Genomic DNA, 18,301 nt, shown 5'->3' with positions numbered 1-18,301 from the left:
CTTCTCCCATTCTGAAGGCTGTCTTTTCACCTTGCTAATAGTTTCCTTTGATGTGCAGAAGCTTTTAAGGTTAATTAGGTCCCATTTGTTTATTTTTGCTTTTATTTCCAATATTCTGGGAGGTGGGTCATAGAGGATCCTGCTGTGATGTATGTCAGAGAGTGTTTTGCCTATGTTCTCCTCTAGGAGTTTTATAGTTTCTGGTCTTACATTTAGATCTTTAATCCATTTTGGGTTTATTTTTGTGTATGGTGTTAGAAAGTGTTCTAGTTTCATTCTTTTACAAGTGGTTGACCAGATTTCCCAGCACCACTTGTTAAAGAGATTGTCTTTAATCCATTGTATATTCTTGCCTCCTTTGTCAAAGATAAGGTGTCCATAGGTGCGTGGATTTATCTCTGGGCTTTCTATTTTGTTCCATTGATCTATATTTCTGTCTTTGTGCCAGTACCATACTGTCTTGATAACTGTGGCTTTGTAGTAGAGCCTGAAGTCAGGTAGGTTGATTCCTCCAGTTCCATTCTTCTTTCTCAAGATCGCTTTGGCTATTCGAGGTTTTTTGTTTTTCCATACAAATTGTGAAATTATTTGTTCTAGCTCTGTGAAGAATGCTGTTGGTAGCTTGATAGGGATTGCATTGAATTTATAGATTGCTTTGGGTAGTATACTCATTTTCACTATATTGATTCTTCCAATCCATGAACATGGTATATTTCTCCATCTGTTAGTGTCCTCTTTGATTTCTTTCACCAGTGTTTTATAGTTTTCTATATATAGGTCTTTAGATTCTTTAGGTAGATATATTCCTAAGTATTTTATTCTTTCCATTGCAATGGTGAATGGAATTGTTTCCTTAATTTCTCTTTCTGTCTTCTCATTATTAGTGTATAGGAATGCAAGGGATTTCTGTGTGTTGATTTTATATCCTGCAACTTTACTATAGTCATTGATTAGTTCTAGTAATTTTCTGGTGGAGTCTTTAGGGTTTTCTACGTAGAGGATCATGTCATCTGCAAACAATGAGAGCTTTACTTCTTATTTTCCAATTTGGATTCCTTTTATTTCTTTTTCTGTTCTGATTGCTGTGGCCAAAACTTCCAAAACTATGTTGAACAGTAATGGTGAAAGTGGGCACCCTTGTCTTGTTCCTGACTTTAGAGGAAATGCTTTCAATTTTTCACCATTGAGGATAATGTTTGCTGTGGGTTTGTCATATATAGCTTTGATTATGTTGAGGTATGTTCCTTCTATTCCTGCTTTCTGGAGAGTTTTGATCATAAATGGATGTTGAATTTTGTCAAAGGCTTTCTCTGCATCTATTGAGATAATCATATGGTTTTTATTTTTCAATTTGTTAATGTGGTGTATTACATTGTTTGATTTGCGGATATTGAAGAATCCTTGCATCCCTGGGATAAAGCCCACTTGGTCATGGTGTATGATCTTTTTAATGTGTTGTTGGATTCTGATTGCTAGAATTTTGTTAAGGATTTTTGCATCTATGTTCATCAGTGATATTGGCCTGTAGTTTTCTTTTTTTGTGGGATCTTTGTCAGGTTTTGGTATTAGGGTGATGGTGGCCTCATAGAATGAGTTTGGAAGTTTACCATCCTCTGCAATTTTCTGGAAGAGTTTGAGTAGGATAGGTGTTAGCTCTTCTCTAAATTTTTGGTAGAATTCAGCTGTGAAGCCGTCTGGACCTGGGCTTTTGTTTGCTGGAAGATTTTTGATTACAGTTTCAATTTCCGTGCTTGTGATGGGTCTGTTAAGATTTTCTATTTCTTCCTGGTCGTGTTTTGGAAAGTTGTACTTTTCTAAGAATTTGTCCATTTCTTCCTCGTTGTCCATTTTATTGGCATATAATTGTTGATAGTAGTCTCTTATGATCCTTTGTATTTCTGTGTTGTTTGTTGTGATCTCTCCATTTTCATTTCTAATTTTATTGATTTGATTTTTCTCCCTTTGTTTCTTGATGAGTCTGGCTAATGGTTTGTCAATTTTATTTATCCTTTCAAAGAACCAGCTTTTGGTTTTGTTGATTTTTGCTATGGTCTCTTTTGTTTCTTTTGCATTTATTTCTGCTCTAATTTTTAAGATTTCTTTCCTTCTACTAACCCTGGGGTTCTTCATTTCTTCCTTTTCTAGTTGCTTTAGGTGTAGAGTTAGGTTATTTATTTGACTTTTTTCTTGTTTCTTGAGGTGTGCCTGTATTGCTATGAACTTTCCCCTTAGGACTGCTTTTATAGTGTCCCACAGGTTTTGGGTTGTTGTGTTTTCATTTTCATTCATTTCTATGCAAATTTTGATTTCTTTTTTGATTTCTTCTGTGATTTGTTGGTTATTCAGCAGCGTGTTGTTCAGCCTCCATATGTTGGATTTTTTAATAGTTTTTCTCCTGTAATTGAGATCTAATCTTACTGCATTGTGGTCAGAAAAGATGCTTGGAATGATTTCTATTTTTTTGAATTTACCAAGGCTAGCTTTATGGCCCAGGATGTGATCTATCCTGGAGAAGGTTCCATGTGCGCTTGAGAAGAAGGTGAAATTCATTGTTTTGGGATGAAATGTCCTATAGATATCAATTAGGTCTAACTGGTCTATTGTATCGTTTAAAGTTTGTGTTTCCTTGTTAATTTTCTGTTTAGTTGATCTATACATAGGTGTGAATGGGGTATTAAAGTCTCCCACTATTATTGTGTTATTGTTAATTTCTTCTTTCATACTTGTTAGCATTTGTCTTACATACTGCGGTGCTCCCATGTTGGGTGCATATATATTTATAATTGTTATATCTTCTTCTTGGATTGATCCTTTGATCATTATGTAGTGACCATCTTTGTCTCTTTTCACAGCCTTTGTTTTAAAGTCTATTTTATCTGATATGAGTATTGCTACTCCTGCTTTCTTTTGGTCCCTATTTGCATGGAAAATCTTTTTCCAGCCCTTCACTTTCAGTCTGTATGTGTCCCCTGTTTTGAGGTGGGTCTCTTGTAGACAACATATGTAGGGGTCTTGTTTTTGTATCCATTCAGCCAGTCTTTGTCTTTTGGTTGGGGCATTCAACCCATTTACGTTTAAGGTAATTACTGATAAGTATGACCCCGTTGCCATTTACTTTATTGTTTTGGGTTCGAATTTATACACCATATTTGTGTTTCCTGTCTAGAGAATATCCTTTAGTATTTGTTGGAGAGCTGGTTTGGTGGTGCAGAATTCTCTCAGCTTTTGCTTGTCTGAAAAGCTTTTGATTTCTCCTTCATACTTGAATGAGATCCTTGCTGGGTACAATAATCTGGGCTGTAGGTTATTTTCTTTCATCATTTTAAGTATGTCTTGCCATTCCCTCCTGGCTTGAAGAGTTTCTATTGAAAGATCAGCTGTTATCCTTATGGGTATTCCCTTGTGTGTTATTTGTTGTTTTTCCCTTGCTGCTTTTAATATTTGTTCTTTGTGTTTGATCTTTGTTAATTTGATTACTATGTGTCTTGGGGTGTTTCGCCTTGGGTTTATCCTGTTTGGGACTCTCTGGGTTTCTTGGACTTGGGTGATTATTTCCTTCCCCATTTTAGGGAAGTTTTCAACTATTATCTCCTCAAGTATTTTCTCATGGTCTTTCTTTTTGTCTTCTTCTTCTGGGACCCCTATGATTCGAATGTTGTAGCGTTTAATATTGTCCTGGAGGTCTCTGAGATTGTCCTCATTTCTTTTAATTCGTTTTTCTTTTATCCTCTCTGATTCATTTATTTCTACCATTCTATCTTCTAATTCACTAATCCTATCTTCTGCCTCTGTTATTCTGCTATTTGTTGCCTCCAGAGTGTTTTTAATTTCACTTATTGCATTATTCATTATATATTGACTCTTTTTTATTTCTTCTAAGTCCTTGTTAAACCTTTCTTGCATCTTCTCAATCCTTGCCTCCAGGCTATTTATCTGTGATTCCATTTTAATTTCAAGATTTTGGATCAATTTCACTATCATTATTTGGAATTCTTTATCAGGTAGATTCCCTATCTCTTCCTCTTTGGTTTGGTTTGGTGGGCATTTATCCTGTTCCTTTATCTGCTGGGTATTCCTCTGTCTCTTCATCTTGTTTAAATTGCTGAGTTTGGGGTGTCCTTTCTGTATTCTGGCAGTTTGTGGAGTTCTCTTTATTGTGGCGTTTCCTCGCTGTGTGTGGGTTTGTACAGGTGGCTTGTCAAGGTTTCCTGGTTAGGGAAGCTTGTGTCGATGTTCTGGTGGATGGAGCTGTATTTCTTCTCTCTGGAGTGTAATGAAATGTCCAGTAATGAGTTATGAGATGTCTATGGTTTTGGGGTGACTTTGGGAAGCCTGTATCTTGAAGCTCAGGGCTGTGTTCCTTTGTTGCTGGAGAATTTGCTTGTTATGTCTTTCCCTGGAACTTGTTGGCCCTTGTGTGGTGCTTGGTTTCAGTGTCGGTATGGAGGCATTTGATGAGCTCCTGTCAATTAATGTTCCTTGGAGTCAGGAGTTCCCTGGAGTCAGGGTTTGGACTTAAGCCTCCTACTTCCAGTTATCGGTCTTAATTTTACAGTAGTTTCAAAACTTCTCCTTCTATACAGCACCACTGATAAAACATCTACGTTAAAGATGAAAAGTTTCTCTACTGTGAGGGTCACTCAGAGAGGTTCACAGCGTTACATGGAGAAGAGAAGAGGGAGGAGGGAGTTAGAGGTGACCCAAATGAGATGAGGTGGAATCAATAGTGGAGAGAGTGGGCTAGCCAGTAGTCACTTCCTTATGTGCACTCCACAACTGGACCGCTCAGAGATGTTCACGGAGTTATACAGAGAAGAGAAGAAGGAGGCAGGAGACAGAGGTGGCCAGAAGGATAAAAGGGGGAAATGAAAAGGAGGGAGACAGATCCAGCCAGTAATCAGTTCCTTAAGTGTTCTCCACCGTCTGGAACACACAGAAATTCACAGAGTTGGGTAGAGTAGAGAGGGGTTAGGGAAGAGATACAGGTGACCTGGTGGAGAAAATGGAGAGTCCAAAGGGAGAGAGAGCAGTCAAGCCAGTAATCTCGTACACTAGTGAAAAATGGGTACTGAATATTGGGTTCTTAAAGGTACAAAATTGGTAACAAATACATAAAAGCAAAAATTAGAAATCTAGAGTAGAGTTTGGAATTTCAAAAATGCAATGTTAATGAAAAGAAGAAGGAAAAGAAAGAGAGAAAAAACGAACAAAGAAAAACAAACAAGGTCGTGAAAATTATAAAGAAACTACAGGTACAAAATTGATAACTAATACCAAAAAGCAAAAATTAAAAATCTAGAGTAGAGTTTGGAATTTCAAAAATACAACGTTAAAAAAAAAAGAAGAAGAAAAATAAAGAGAGAAAACAAACAAACCAACAAAAACAATGTCGCAAAAATTATAAAGAAAATACAGGTACAAAATTGATATCAAATACCAAAAAGCATAAATTAAAAATCTTGAGTAGAGTTTGGAATTGCAGATATATGATGTTATATAAAAGAAGAAGAGAAAGAAACAGAGGGAAAAAAAAGTCACAGAAATTATGAAAAAAACTATAGGTACAAAATTGATAACATATACCAAAAGGCTAAAATTAAAAATCTAGAGTAGAGTTTGGAATTTCAAAAATACAATGTTGAAGAAAAAGAAAAAAGAAAAAAAAAAAAAACACGGTCAAAAAATTATAAAATATATATATGAAGTTTGCTGAAGAAGAAAAAAAAATAGGGTCTTTTTTTCTTTTTTTTTTGCAAAGTAATAGTTATAAAAGTGAAAATTAAAGGACAATAGAGGACTTAAAAAATTTTTTTTAATTAAAAAAAAAAGATTGATCGTAAAAATAGTAAAAATATATCTAGGTCTTTCTCTGGTTTTGTTGTGAGTATTGTGGGTTCAGTTCATTTTTGGCAGTTCCTTAGTCCGACTTATATTTCTCAAGATCTATAGGCCCCTTCCTATGTAATCCGTAGTAACCACAGGGTTTTAATCTATGGCCTGTTGCTTCCAAGGCGTTTCCCTCTGTTATAGCTTCTTCTGTTTGCTGGTCTCTTCAGTGTCTGGTTCCCACCCTGACACAAAGGGGATGGTTGAGGACACTATTTTTTTTTTTTTTTTTTAATTTAGGCTCACTTGTTCAGCCGCGCTGTGGGGAGGGAGGGAGGGATGCTGCAGACAGATAACACTGGCGTGCGCTCGCAGTGCCTCAGCCACACTGGGTCTGCCCCCGCACACGGCGCGTGTAGCCTCCCTGCCCACACTGCTTGGGCTCTAGGTTGTTCGGCTGGGAACAATCAGAGGCCGGCCCTGGGCTGAGCTCCCAGGTCCAAGCCGCTCAGGTTCAGGCACTCGGGTAGTCCTCAGAGGCGCAGACTCTGTTGGGCCTGCGTTTTGTGTTCTTCCCAGATCCGAGCAGCTCAGGTGATGTGTTTGGCGGGCGCCAATGCTGCGACTTACCGCCTCCCCGCCACTCGGTTATCTGGGTGTAAAACCGGCGCACCTTCTCAGGCAGCTGTTGACCGTCCAGACCCCCAAGAAGTTTTAGTTAGCAAAGAAGCCTGCTTACAGTTTTATAGATAGTGTCTCTCTGGGGCTGCAATTGCCCCCTTCCAGCTCTGGCTGCCTGTCACTGGAGGGGGAAGGTCTGCAGCCGGCTATCTCTGTTCAGTCCTTTGTTCTGTGTGCGGGCCTGGCGGTGTCTTAGGTTAGGGCTGGCTTTTCGCGTGGTAGATATCCCACAGTCTGGTTTGCTAGCCCAAATTATTTCGCTCAGATAGCGCTCAGGACATTCGGCCCGATTCTTTAAGGGACACAGCCCGCGCCGCACTTCCCTGCCCAGCCCCCGCTTGCTAATGCCGTGTGCAGGCGTCTGCGCTGCTTCTCCGCTGGGGGAGTTACCGTAGGGCTCACAATCCGCGATTTTTAATTGTTTATTTTTTTTCCCCTCCCTTTTATGTTGCCCTCTGTGCTTCCAAAGCTCGGCACAGATTCGGCAGTGAGAGGGTTTCCTGGTGTTTGGAAACTTCTCTCTTTTTAAGACTCCCTTCCTGGGACGGAACTCCGTCCCTCCCTCTTTTGTCTCTTTTTTTGTCTTTTATATTTTTTCCTACCTCCTTTCGAAGAGTTGGGCTGCTTTTCTGGGTGCCTGATGTCCTCTGCCGGCATTCAGAAGTTGTTTTGTGGAATTTACTCGATGTTTAAATGCTCTTCTGATGAATTTGTGGGGGAGAAAGTGTTCTCCCCGTCCTACTCCTCCGCCATCTTGGCTCCTCCCCTCCTAGAGGATTCTTTAAATGATTCTTACACATATTATTTTTAGTGATTGTCCTCAACAAAATTAAAATTGCATAGCTCAATGTCAACATAGTATTGTATCATTCTTTCCCAAGTATCTCTCTCTATTATTAATTTTCCTCTGGGTTCACCTCAGCCACAGTACTTTCACACTGAACTTTTCTCATTGCCATGAATAATACATTGCAAATTGCTGAATGAGTCTATTTATACAACATTGCTACATTTTGTAAACATCTACTTAGAGTTCCTAGAAACCCTGGAAAAGTGGAAAAGGGCATAAAAATATGAAAATTCTATATACTAGTAGTATACTGTTTCATTAAAAACATAACTTCATTTGAGGAAAATATCATGAAATTAATGAATTTCTTTGAACAGAGAACTTTTTAAATTTTACTTACACAGAGAAATAATTGTAAGTGTATGATGGTCAGCCATCAAATTTTTATGTAGAGGGAACGCAACTGCTGTCCAGGAGGATTATACTCCACCACTTGTATCCTGACCTAGGTTAGATGCCTAGCCCTTTATTAATTTCTTTCCTTTTTGTTTATCAGTCTTCTTGAGGTTGTAAGACCCAACCTTATCTCCTTGACTTAGGTCATACTCCAGCTTCAATTTGGGTACATAAACTGAGATACTGGCATACGTATGCATATTACTGGCATTTTGACCCTGGAAAAGTTCCTTAGAGTTGACTTTGTAGTTCAGTCTCATAACAACCCCACCTTATTGCAAGGCCTAAATTCAACATACAATTTCATTTATTCTCATGACTATTTTGGGGAGCTTCCCAGGTGGCACTAGTGGTAAAGAACATACCTGCCAATGCAGGAGGTGTAAGAGACGCAGGTTCGATCCCTGGGTTGGGAAGATCCTATGGAGAAGGGCATGGCAACCTACTCCAGTATTCTGGCCTGGAGAATCCCCTGGACAGAAGAGCTTGGCAGGCTACAGTCCATAGGCTACAAAGAATTGGACACAACTAAAGCAATTTAGCATGCATGCACACACATGACTATTTTCAGATGCAGGTAATATATTTTAATAATTTATTATTTACAGTTATGCATTGGGGTTCTGACTGTAAATGCATATAAGCAATCTTTCCAGGAGGTAATATGTTAAGGAAAAGCTAACCGATTGAAATATATCTTTAATCCTTATATACTTTCAATCTCAGAAAGGTCTCATTAACTTTTAGGGCCTTCTCAAAGTTACTAATTTCTCTCACTCACACACTTTTTTTAAGGGTGACTAAATAGTGTATTAAGGATCTACTAATTGCTAGTCATTCTTACTTACATATTCTATTTAATGCTCACAAAATTATGCAGAAGACTTTGTTATCACTAGTATATAAATAAAGAAAATTGTTCAAAGAGGTTAAATTAATTATTGAAGGTAAGAGGAAAAAAAGGATTAAGCATAGTTCTTCAGAATTCAAATGTAGTTGTCTTTATTTTTGTATACCAGGCAATGAGGTAAAATGGCTGCCCAATAGTCAACTTCCCTATGGGGTGGTGGGGAAAAGAAGTGAAATACATGAGGGAATTTTCTTACCCAGACACAGAAAATAATCAGCTAACCAACTGAGCTTGAGTTAGGTAACAGGGGAGCAGGAAACTAGAAGGAATAAGGCAGGAATTTCAGATTGATAAGTAAATGGGATGAAAGTCACAGTAGTGTTTGTGGTAGAGCAAAGATTCAACTCAAAACCTTCCTCTTCACCTCAAGGCTCATACATACCTTTGTTCATATTTTTTATTTCTGGAATGTTATTTCCCTCCAACTTTTCCTGCAAAATTGTTGCCAGTCTATTAAGTGCCAGCTCTAGTACAATTCCTAAGTGAAGCATTTCATAATCCACTTCCTCTTCCCAGCAAATGGGATCTTTCTTTCAGCTGGGTTATGGTATTCAAAGGCATTAGTACTGAGGTACAGGAGACTGTTGCATCACTGTAATGAGATTGGAGTCGCCTTTGGCCATCTTCTTTGGCCAGCTCTCTTGATCAGCTTTTCTGAGATACCAGCATCTTGGTCCAGGATCTTTGCATTGACCCCACTCTCACCTGGCAGAACCAAGAGAAGGTTGGGCAAATGTCATGTGTGCAGTCAACCATCAGAAACCAGTGCAATAGTTCACATCTCTTATTATGTCTATTGCTAAATGTAAATGTTTCTCTCTTTCTTAGAGAAAAAGAATGAAAAGCTGTGTTTATCTGCATAAGTCAGCCTCATGCACATGGAAGAGTTAGTCCTGCATTATCCACTTTGATAGCCAATAGCTAACTGTGGCTAATGAATTATGAAGTGTGGCTAGTATGAACTGAGATATGCTGTAAATGTAAAAATAAAGGCTGCCTTTAAAAGCTTACTATGAAAAAATAATGTAAAATATTAACCATCTTCATATTACATTTTTAATGTAGCCAGTATAAAATTTTAAATTACATATGTAGCTCACATTTGTGGCGTTGGTAATATTTCTATTGTGTACTCCTGGTTTAGACCCTTGTTACTTAAAGTGTGGTCTAAGGACCAGCAATGTTAGCATCATCTGGAAGCTAGTTAGGGCTTAGACCTACTGAAACAGAGTCCTTGTTTTCTTGTCTGATTGCTGTGACTAGAACCTCCAATATTATTTAAATAAAAGTTGTGAGAGGGAGCATCTGTGTCTTATTCTTGACCTTAGAGGAAATGCTTTCAGCTTTTCACCATTGAGAATGTTAGCTGTGGGCTTATCATGTATGACCTTTATTGAGGTATATTCCCTCCATACTCACTTTCTGGAGAATTTATATCATAGATGGATATTTAATTTTTGAATTTTTGTCAAAACTGTTTCTGCATCTATTGAAATGATCATAGGGTTTTTATTCTTCAATTTGTTAATGTGGTGTATAACATTGATTGACTTGTGGATATTGAAAAATCCTTGCATCTCAGAGGAATCCCACTTCATCATGGTATATGACTCTTTTAATGTGTTGTTGTATTTGGTTTGCCAATATTCCGTTGAGGATTTTTGCATCTATGTTCATCAATGATATTGGCCTGTAATTTTCTTTTTTTTGTAATATATTTGTCTGGTTTTGGTATCAGGGTGATTCTGGCCTGATAGAATGAGTTTGGAAGTATACCTTCCTCTGCAATTTTTTAGAATAGTTTGAGAAAGATAGCTGTTAACTCTTCTCTAAAGATTTGGTAGAATTCACCTGTTAAGCCATCTGGTCCTAGACTTTCATTTGTTAGGAGTTATTTATTACTGATTCAATTTTGTTACTGTTAATTGGTCTGTTTCATATTTTCTGTTATTTCTTCTTTCTATTTTCTCCCTGGTTCAGTCTTGGGAGATTGTCCATTTCTTCTGGGTTGTCCATTTCATTGACATATAGTTGTTCATAGTAGTCTCTTATGATCCTTTGTATTTCTGTGGTGGCAGTTTTAACTTCTTTTTCATTTCTGATTTTATTGACTTGGGCCATCTCTCTTTTTTTCTCTAGTCTGGCTAAAGGTTTATCCATTTTGTTCACCTTTCCAAAAAATGAGCTCTTAGTGTCATTGATCTTTTCTACTTTTTTCATCTCTAATTTATTTCTGCTCTGATCCTTATGATTTCTTCTACTAAATTTAGGTTTTGTTATTTTCTTTCCAGTTTTGTTGTTTGAGATTTTTCCAGTTTCCTGTGATAAGCTTGTATCCCTATAAACTTCACTCTTAGAACTGCTTTTGTTGCAGCCTATAAATTTGGGATCATAGTGTTTTCATTTTAGCTTGTCTTCATGTATTTTTTAAATTCCTTTTTTATTTTTTTCAGTGGTCAATTTGTTGTTTAGCAGTATATTGTTTAGTCTCCACGTGTTTGTCTTTTTTGTGTTTTTTCCCCTAGTAGTTGATGTTTAGTGGTCAGTTTTCTTAAATTTACTGAGTGAGGCTTCTTTTTTGGCGTACCACGTGATTTGTTCTGGAGGATGTTACAAGTGCACTGCTGCTTTTGGATGCATTGTTTTATATATATGTATATATGTCCATCTGATCTTATGTGTCATTTAAGGCCAACGTTTCCTTATTGATTTTCTGCCTGGATCATCTATCCATAAGTATGGTGTTGAAGTCCCCTACTAATATTGTGTTACTGTCAATTTCTCCATTTGTTTCTGTTAATATTTGCTTTATACATTTAGGTGCTTCTATGTTGGGTACAAACATTTATAATTTGTATATTTTATTATGGAATTGATCCATTGATTATTATGTAATGTCCTTCTTTGTCTTTTGCAACAGTCTTGTTTTAAAGTCTGTTTTGTCTGATACAAGTATTGCTACCCCAGCTTTGTTTTGATTTCCATTTGCATGGAATATCTTTTTCTGTCCACTTATTTTCAATCTGTATCTTTAAATCTGAAGTATATTTTAGGCAGCATATATACATGTCTTGCTTTTGTATCCATTTAGCCACTCTAAGTCTTTTGATTAGAGCATTTTTCTGTTACATTTATAGTAATGTATTGATATATATGTTCTTATTGCCATATTATTAATCATCAGTTCTTTTCTACTCCTTTCTTCTTTTGTTCTCTTGTGATTTGATGATTGTCTTTAGTGATATGCTTTGATTCATTTCTCTTGTGTGTGTGTGTATCTATTATAAATTTTTGGCTTGTCGTCACCATGAGATTAAAGTATACCAATCTATATCATTGCTGATTTCTTAATTTCAAACACACTTTAATAATGCTTCATTTGCACTCTCCTCCCTTCACAATTATTATTTTTGATATCATAGTTTATATAAAATTGTTTTGTGTATTTCTTAACTGCTTATTGTGGATATGACCAATGCATTCTCTTGGCAAAACTCTGTTAGACTTTGCCCTGCTTCATTTTGTACTCCAAGGCCAAACTTGCCTGTTACTCTACGTATCTCTTGACTTCCTACTTTTGCATTCCACTATGATGAAAAGGATATTTTTTTTTTGATGTTAGTTCTGGGTCTTGTAGGTAATCATAGAACCATTCAGCTTCTTCAGCATTAGTGGTTGGGGCATAGACTTGGATTACTGTGATACTGAATGGCAGAAAGCAAAGAGGAGCTAAAGAACCTCTTGAAAGTGAAAAAGGAGAGTGAAAAAGCTGGCTTAAATCTCAACATTCAAAAAACTAAGGTCATGGCATCCAGTCCCATCACTTCATGGCAAATAGATCGGGAAACAATGGAAACAGTAACAGACTTTCTTGGCCTCCAAAATCACTGCAGATTGTGACTGCAGCCATGAAATTAAAGATGCTTGCTCCTTGGAAGAAAAACTATGACAAACCTAGACAGCATATTAGAAAGCAGAGACATTACTTTACCAACAAAGGTCTGTCTGGACAAAGCTATGGTTTTTCCAGTAGTCATGTATGGATGTGAGAGTTGTGGTGGATTCATGTTGATGTATGGCAAAACCAATACAATATTGTAAAGTAAAAAATAATAATAATAAAGAAATGATAAATGGTTAAAAAAAGTAAATAAAATAAAGCTGAGCACCAAAGAATTGATACTTTTGAACTGTGTTGTTGGAGAAGACTCTTGGGAGTCCCACGGACTGCAGGGAGATCAAGCCAGTCAACCCTAAAGGAAATCAATCCTGAATATTCATTGGAAGGACTGATGCTGAAGCCGAAACTCCAATACTTTGGCCACCTGATGCAAAGAACTGACTCATTGGAAAAGACCCTGATGCTGGGAAAGATTGAATGCAGGAGGAGAAGGGGATGACAGAGAATGAGATGGTTGGATAGCATCACTGACTCAATGCATATGAGTTTGAGCAAACTCTGGGAGTAGGTGAAGGACAGGGAAGCCTGGCATGCTGCAGTCCATGGGGTCGCAAAGAGCCAGACATAACTGAGTGACTGAACTGAACTGACCTGACCTGAACTATTGTAGATATAGATAATTTTTCTACCTTTCTCTCTTAACCTTTCTGCTAGCTTTCTGTATGGATTCTTTATTGTCTTTATTTTATATTTCCCTTACTGATGAGCCTTTTCCTTTCATAATTCTCATCTTTCTAGTTGTGGCCTTTTCTTTTATGTTTTAAGAAGTCTCTTTAACGTTTCTGTAAAGCTAGTTGATAGTGATGGTCTATTGTGACTTTTGCTTGTCTATAAAACTTTCTGATCTCTCCATCAAATCTGAACAAGAGTCTTTCTGGGTATTCTTTGTTACAGAGTTTCTCTTTCATCATTTAAACTAAATTGTGCTACTCTCTTATGGCCTACAGAGTTTCTACTGAAGTCAGCTGATAGATTTATCAGGTGTTCCCTTGTATATAACCTGTTGCTTTTTTCTTGCTGCTTTTAAAATTATCTCTTTATTTTAATTTTTGCCATTTTAATTAACTTGTATCTTGATGTGTTCCTGTTTGGGTTAATCCTGTTTGGGACTCTCTGTACTTACTATACTTGGATATGTTTCCCTTCCTGGGTTAGGGAAGTTTTTGGCTATTGTGTCCTCAAATTCTTAGCCCCTTTCTCTCTCTTTTCTTTTTGGAACTCCTATTATACAAATATTAATGTGCTTGATGTTGTCCCAGAAGTCTCTTAAACTGTCTTCATTTCTTTTCATTCTTTTTTTTTTCTATTTAGTGTTAGTGATTTCCAGTACTCTGTCTTCCAGCTCACTGATCTCTTTCTCTGTATCATTTAGTCTACTGTTGATTCCTTCTAGTGTATTTTTCATTTCAGTTATTGTATTCTTCATCTCTGTTTGATTGTTTTTTGTATTTTCTAATTCTTTGTTAAAAACTTCCAATTTCTTACTCTGTGTATCTATTATTCTTCTCTCAAGTTCTTTGATCATCTTTGTTATCATTGCCATAATTACCATTATCATTACCACTGTCTCAAGCAGATTGCCTATTTCCATTTTTCTTAGTTCTTCTTCTGGGGTTTATCTTGTTCCTTTATTTAAAACATGTTCCCCTGTTGCTTCATTTGGCCTAACTTGCTGATTTTTTTTTTCTTTTTTCTATTTATCTGGTAGGTTGCTTATATTTGCCAACCTTGGAGAAGCAGCATTTTAGAGGGTACATCCTGTGCATCCCAGCAACACACTCCCCTCTCATCACCAGATCTCTATACTCTAGGGATGTCCTCTATGTGGGTTGCATGGATCCTTTTGTTGTGGCAGGTTGACTTATGTGGGTGGTCTGGTAGGCTTAGTTAGCCCCCAGTTCTACTGGTTGCCAGGCCCTGTCTTCTGTGAAGGCTGCCAGTTGGTAGAGTTGGATCATGAAGCAGCTGGCTGCAATAACTTGGGGGAGGATTCCCAGGTCCCAGGGCTAGTGCTGGCTCACTGATGGGCAGAGTCAGGGTCTAGGTGACCCTGGGGCTAGTGCCCTCAAACTGGTGGGTGAAACCAGATTCTGTGGCTAGTATCAACTTCCAGTGGACAGAGCCAGGTCCTGGGGTCTGGCCGCAGCAATCAGGGGTCTCAGAGCTGGCGTCAGACTGCTGGTGGGTGGACCAGTTCTTGATATGGCTGGATGCAGGGTCCAGGGTTTCCCAACACTTGTGTTAGCTTGCTGGGGATAAAACCAGGGCTTGACTCATCCCAGAATAGGATCCAACCTGCCAGTGGGTGGACTGGGTCCATAGTCTATAGGGCTATGTTTATCTTATGGGTAGTGTCTACCTTCTGCTTAATGAGGCTGGTCCCAAGGTTAGAGCAAGCTTGCTGGTGGGCAGGGCCTGGAATTCTGGGACTGGTGCCTGCCCACTGGTGGGTGGAGCTGGTTCCTAGAATCTCTGGCTGCTGAGTTCTGTAGCTCCTGTGCACTGCTGTGTGAGGCCAGGCCCTCTGGTGGACAAGCCTGTGTCCAGAGAAGCTGTGGACTCAAAGGATCTTAAGGCAGCCTATCACTGATGGGTGTGGCTGTATCCCTGCTCAGTTAGTTGCTTGGCCTGAGGCTTCCCAGTACTGGTGCCTACAGGCTATTGAATGGGGGTGGGACTGGGTCCTGATACTCATAAGCTAGAGGGAGGATTCCAAAATGGAACTAGCCAGCAGCATTGTTCACATGGTAGAAAGAGCTCCCCAAATGGCTGCCACCCATGTCTCAGTCCCCAGGGTGAGTTGCAGTTGCCTCCTGCCTTTCCAGGAGACTCTCCAGATCGGCGGGTAGGTCTGACCCAGGAATGGGCGATTTTAAGGTAATTTGCAAGGCAGGAATTTACTATAGTTTTGACAGACTTTATGATAAAATATCTTGGGGTTACTGAGCACAGCAAGAATAAGGATCTTGAAGTGAATCTTGACAACTATTTTAGCTGGCTTACCTTCTAAGAGGGGCTTCCCTGGTAGCTCAGATGGTAAAGAATCTGCCTACAAAGCAGGAGACCTGGGTTTGATCCCTGGGTCAGGAAGATCCCCTGGAGAAGGGAATGGCTACCCACTCCAGTATTCTTGCCTAGAGAATTTCATAGACAGATGAATCTGGAGGGCTACAGTCCGTGGGGTTGCAAAGAGTTGGACACAATTGAGTGACTAATGCACAATACCTTTTAAGAACAAGTATTTCCTGTAGTGAGGAGCTAAATTTTTATGTCTGGTCCCAGTTTAAGGACAAGAAAGCATTCCTGGTGTCAGTATTACTTAACAGAGGGACAGGAAAATAGATCTGCACTCAGACTTAAGAAATTTTTACTAGTATCTGATACCACAATGTGCTTTGCCCAATTATTCGTATATACCCTTGCTCTATTTGCCTATTTTAGAGCAAAAATACCTGCTCTGGCTTTTAATACTTGAGCACATTCTGTTCTGAATGGGCTTCTTGTTCTGAGTATGGACACGCTCAGAACCCCATGTGTGTGCTTAGTTGCTCAGTGGTGTCCGATTCTTGTGACCCCATAGACTGTAGCCCGCCAGGCTTCTCTGTCCATGGGATTCTTGAGGCAAGAATACTGGAGTAGGTTGCCATTTCCTTCTCCAGGGGATCTTCCCAACCCAGGAATTGAATGCTGGTCTCCTGCATTGCCAGCAGACTCTACCGAGTGAGCTAGGAGGGAAGCCCAAAGGGGATGCTGTGGCTGCATGGGCCAGGAACTGGACCCGGGCCTCCCGTGTGGCAGGCAAGAATTCTACCACTAGTTGTCATAAAGGTTATTTTAAACTTAAGGATTCAGCAGATGCAGAAAGAAGCCATCTCAGAATTTCCCATATCTGACTAGAGGGAGAAACTCCTGAGAAATGAAGACTGCCATAAATTCCCTCTTAGGGGAGGCTTTGGCTCCCAGGAGAGAGACTAAGAGTAAACCTACCATAAATGTCTCTGGGGGAGTTTCATGGCAACTCATCAGAACACAGTTCTTCAGAACACAGAAAGACCACTCACAGATCAGCTGCATAAGCAGAATTATCACAAACTTTCTTGTCTTTTGTTCATCTAGAAATTCGTCTTCTCTAAAGGAACCCATTTGCTCTTCCTGTGGAAGCCCTTCCTCCCCTCTTTTTTCCCCTCTACTAAGTTAGGTATACGGAGAAGGCAATGGCACCCCACTCCAGTACTCTTGCCTGGAAAATCCCATGGACGGAGGAACCTGGTGGGCTGCAGTCCATGAGGTCGTGAAGAGTCAGACACGACTGAGCGACTTCACTTTCACTTTTCACTTTCATGCATTAGAGAAGGAAATGGCAACCCACTCCAGTGTTCTTGCCTGGAGAATCCCAGGGACAGCGGAGCCTGGTGGGCTGCAGTCTATGGGGTTACACAGAGTCAGACATGACTGAAGCAACTTAGCAGCAGCAGCAGCAAGTTAGGTATATAAGCCCTAGATTCTAAGTATGCCTTTGATTACATCACTAAGCACTCCCTTGCATATGCACATTTTGCATGTAAATAAACTCTGCTTTTTTCCCCTCTTGCTAATCTGTCATTTGTCAGTTTAATGCGCATGTCCTCAGATACTGAGCCCAAGAAGTTAGAGAAAAGTTTTTCCTTCCCCACATCTGCAAACTGCAACATAGTGTTATATAGTTATAGGAATCCACCTTTCTCTTAAAATTCTAGGAAACATTTTTGAGTAAATATGTGTTTTGTGAATTCTTATTCTTACTAAGAAATAAATTAAAATTAAACAAGTTTGAGCTTTTTTGTTTATCCTCTTTCATACCTGTAGTTTTATCTATAGGTAAACCTGTCTACAAATTTTCTTAGACAATTAAATTTCCAATTGCGTCTCAGTTCTGTGGTGCTTTAGGAAACAAATCTATCTTAGTTTCACTTTTAGGTTGAATTCTCTAAAAGCAGTAATATCTAAACATTACCTGAGGAATTTGCATGAAGTACAAATTCCTGTTTCTTACTTCCCATCTCAATGTACTCTGATTTCATTAAGAAGGAATCCAAGGGTTTATAATAAGCACCCCAGGTATGAAATTTAAGCACGATCCATTTTAGAAGTTCTGCCCTAAAACCAAAACTAACTAGACCACATCTATCTAGATGAGACATTTGGAAAGTAAAGTCATCTTTTTTTAATCTCACTTGATGACCTTTTGAAATACTGGGAAAATTTGTAACATAGTTGTTATCTTGGGAATAATTTTTTAAAAACCCAATGCTTACTATATTAACATCATTTTTAAATACTAAAGTGACTGTGACTATGACTAATTCTGGTTTGGAATATATACCTATTTAATATTATATTCAATACATAAAAGCATCTTGCTTACATATGTGCTGAAGTGGGGAACCAAATTCATCATTTTATATCAAGGTGTCAAATAAAGGGTATACTTTATGTAATGCCAGTAAAAGAAAATGTACATGTTTTGTAATGTAAAAGTTGGTGTACATTTTACTAAATTTCTTCTTTCTGATGATAATTCCCTTCTATCTTCTCTGCTTGGTAATTCTTTGATCCTCTCCAAAAGTCACCTCCTGTTTCCCTGTACTGCCACTTTCATTATCCTTTTCTTCGTTTCATCATAATCAATTCTTTCTTT

The 18,301-nt window shown here is 38.5% G+C and overlaps 1 protein-coding gene across 1 annotated transcript in view; it reads left to right on the top strand.

Annotated features, from left to right (window-relative positions):
* DCX (doublecortin) overlaps positions 1-18,301 on the top strand; it is a 399,460-nt gene that overhangs the window by 37,349 nt on the left and 343,810 nt on the right. The gene's annotated exons all lie outside the window — the stretch shown is intronic.

This window comes from Bubalus kerabau, chromosome X, assembly GCF_029407905.1.
Source record: "Bubalus kerabau isolate K-KA32 ecotype Philippines breed swamp buffalo chromosome X, PCC_UOA_SB_1v2, whole genome shotgun sequence".
Taxonomy (NCBI): Eukaryota; Metazoa; Chordata; class Mammalia; order Artiodactyla; family Bovidae; genus Bubalus; species Bubalus kerabau.
This window is presented reverse-complemented; position numbering and strand designations above follow the sequence as displayed.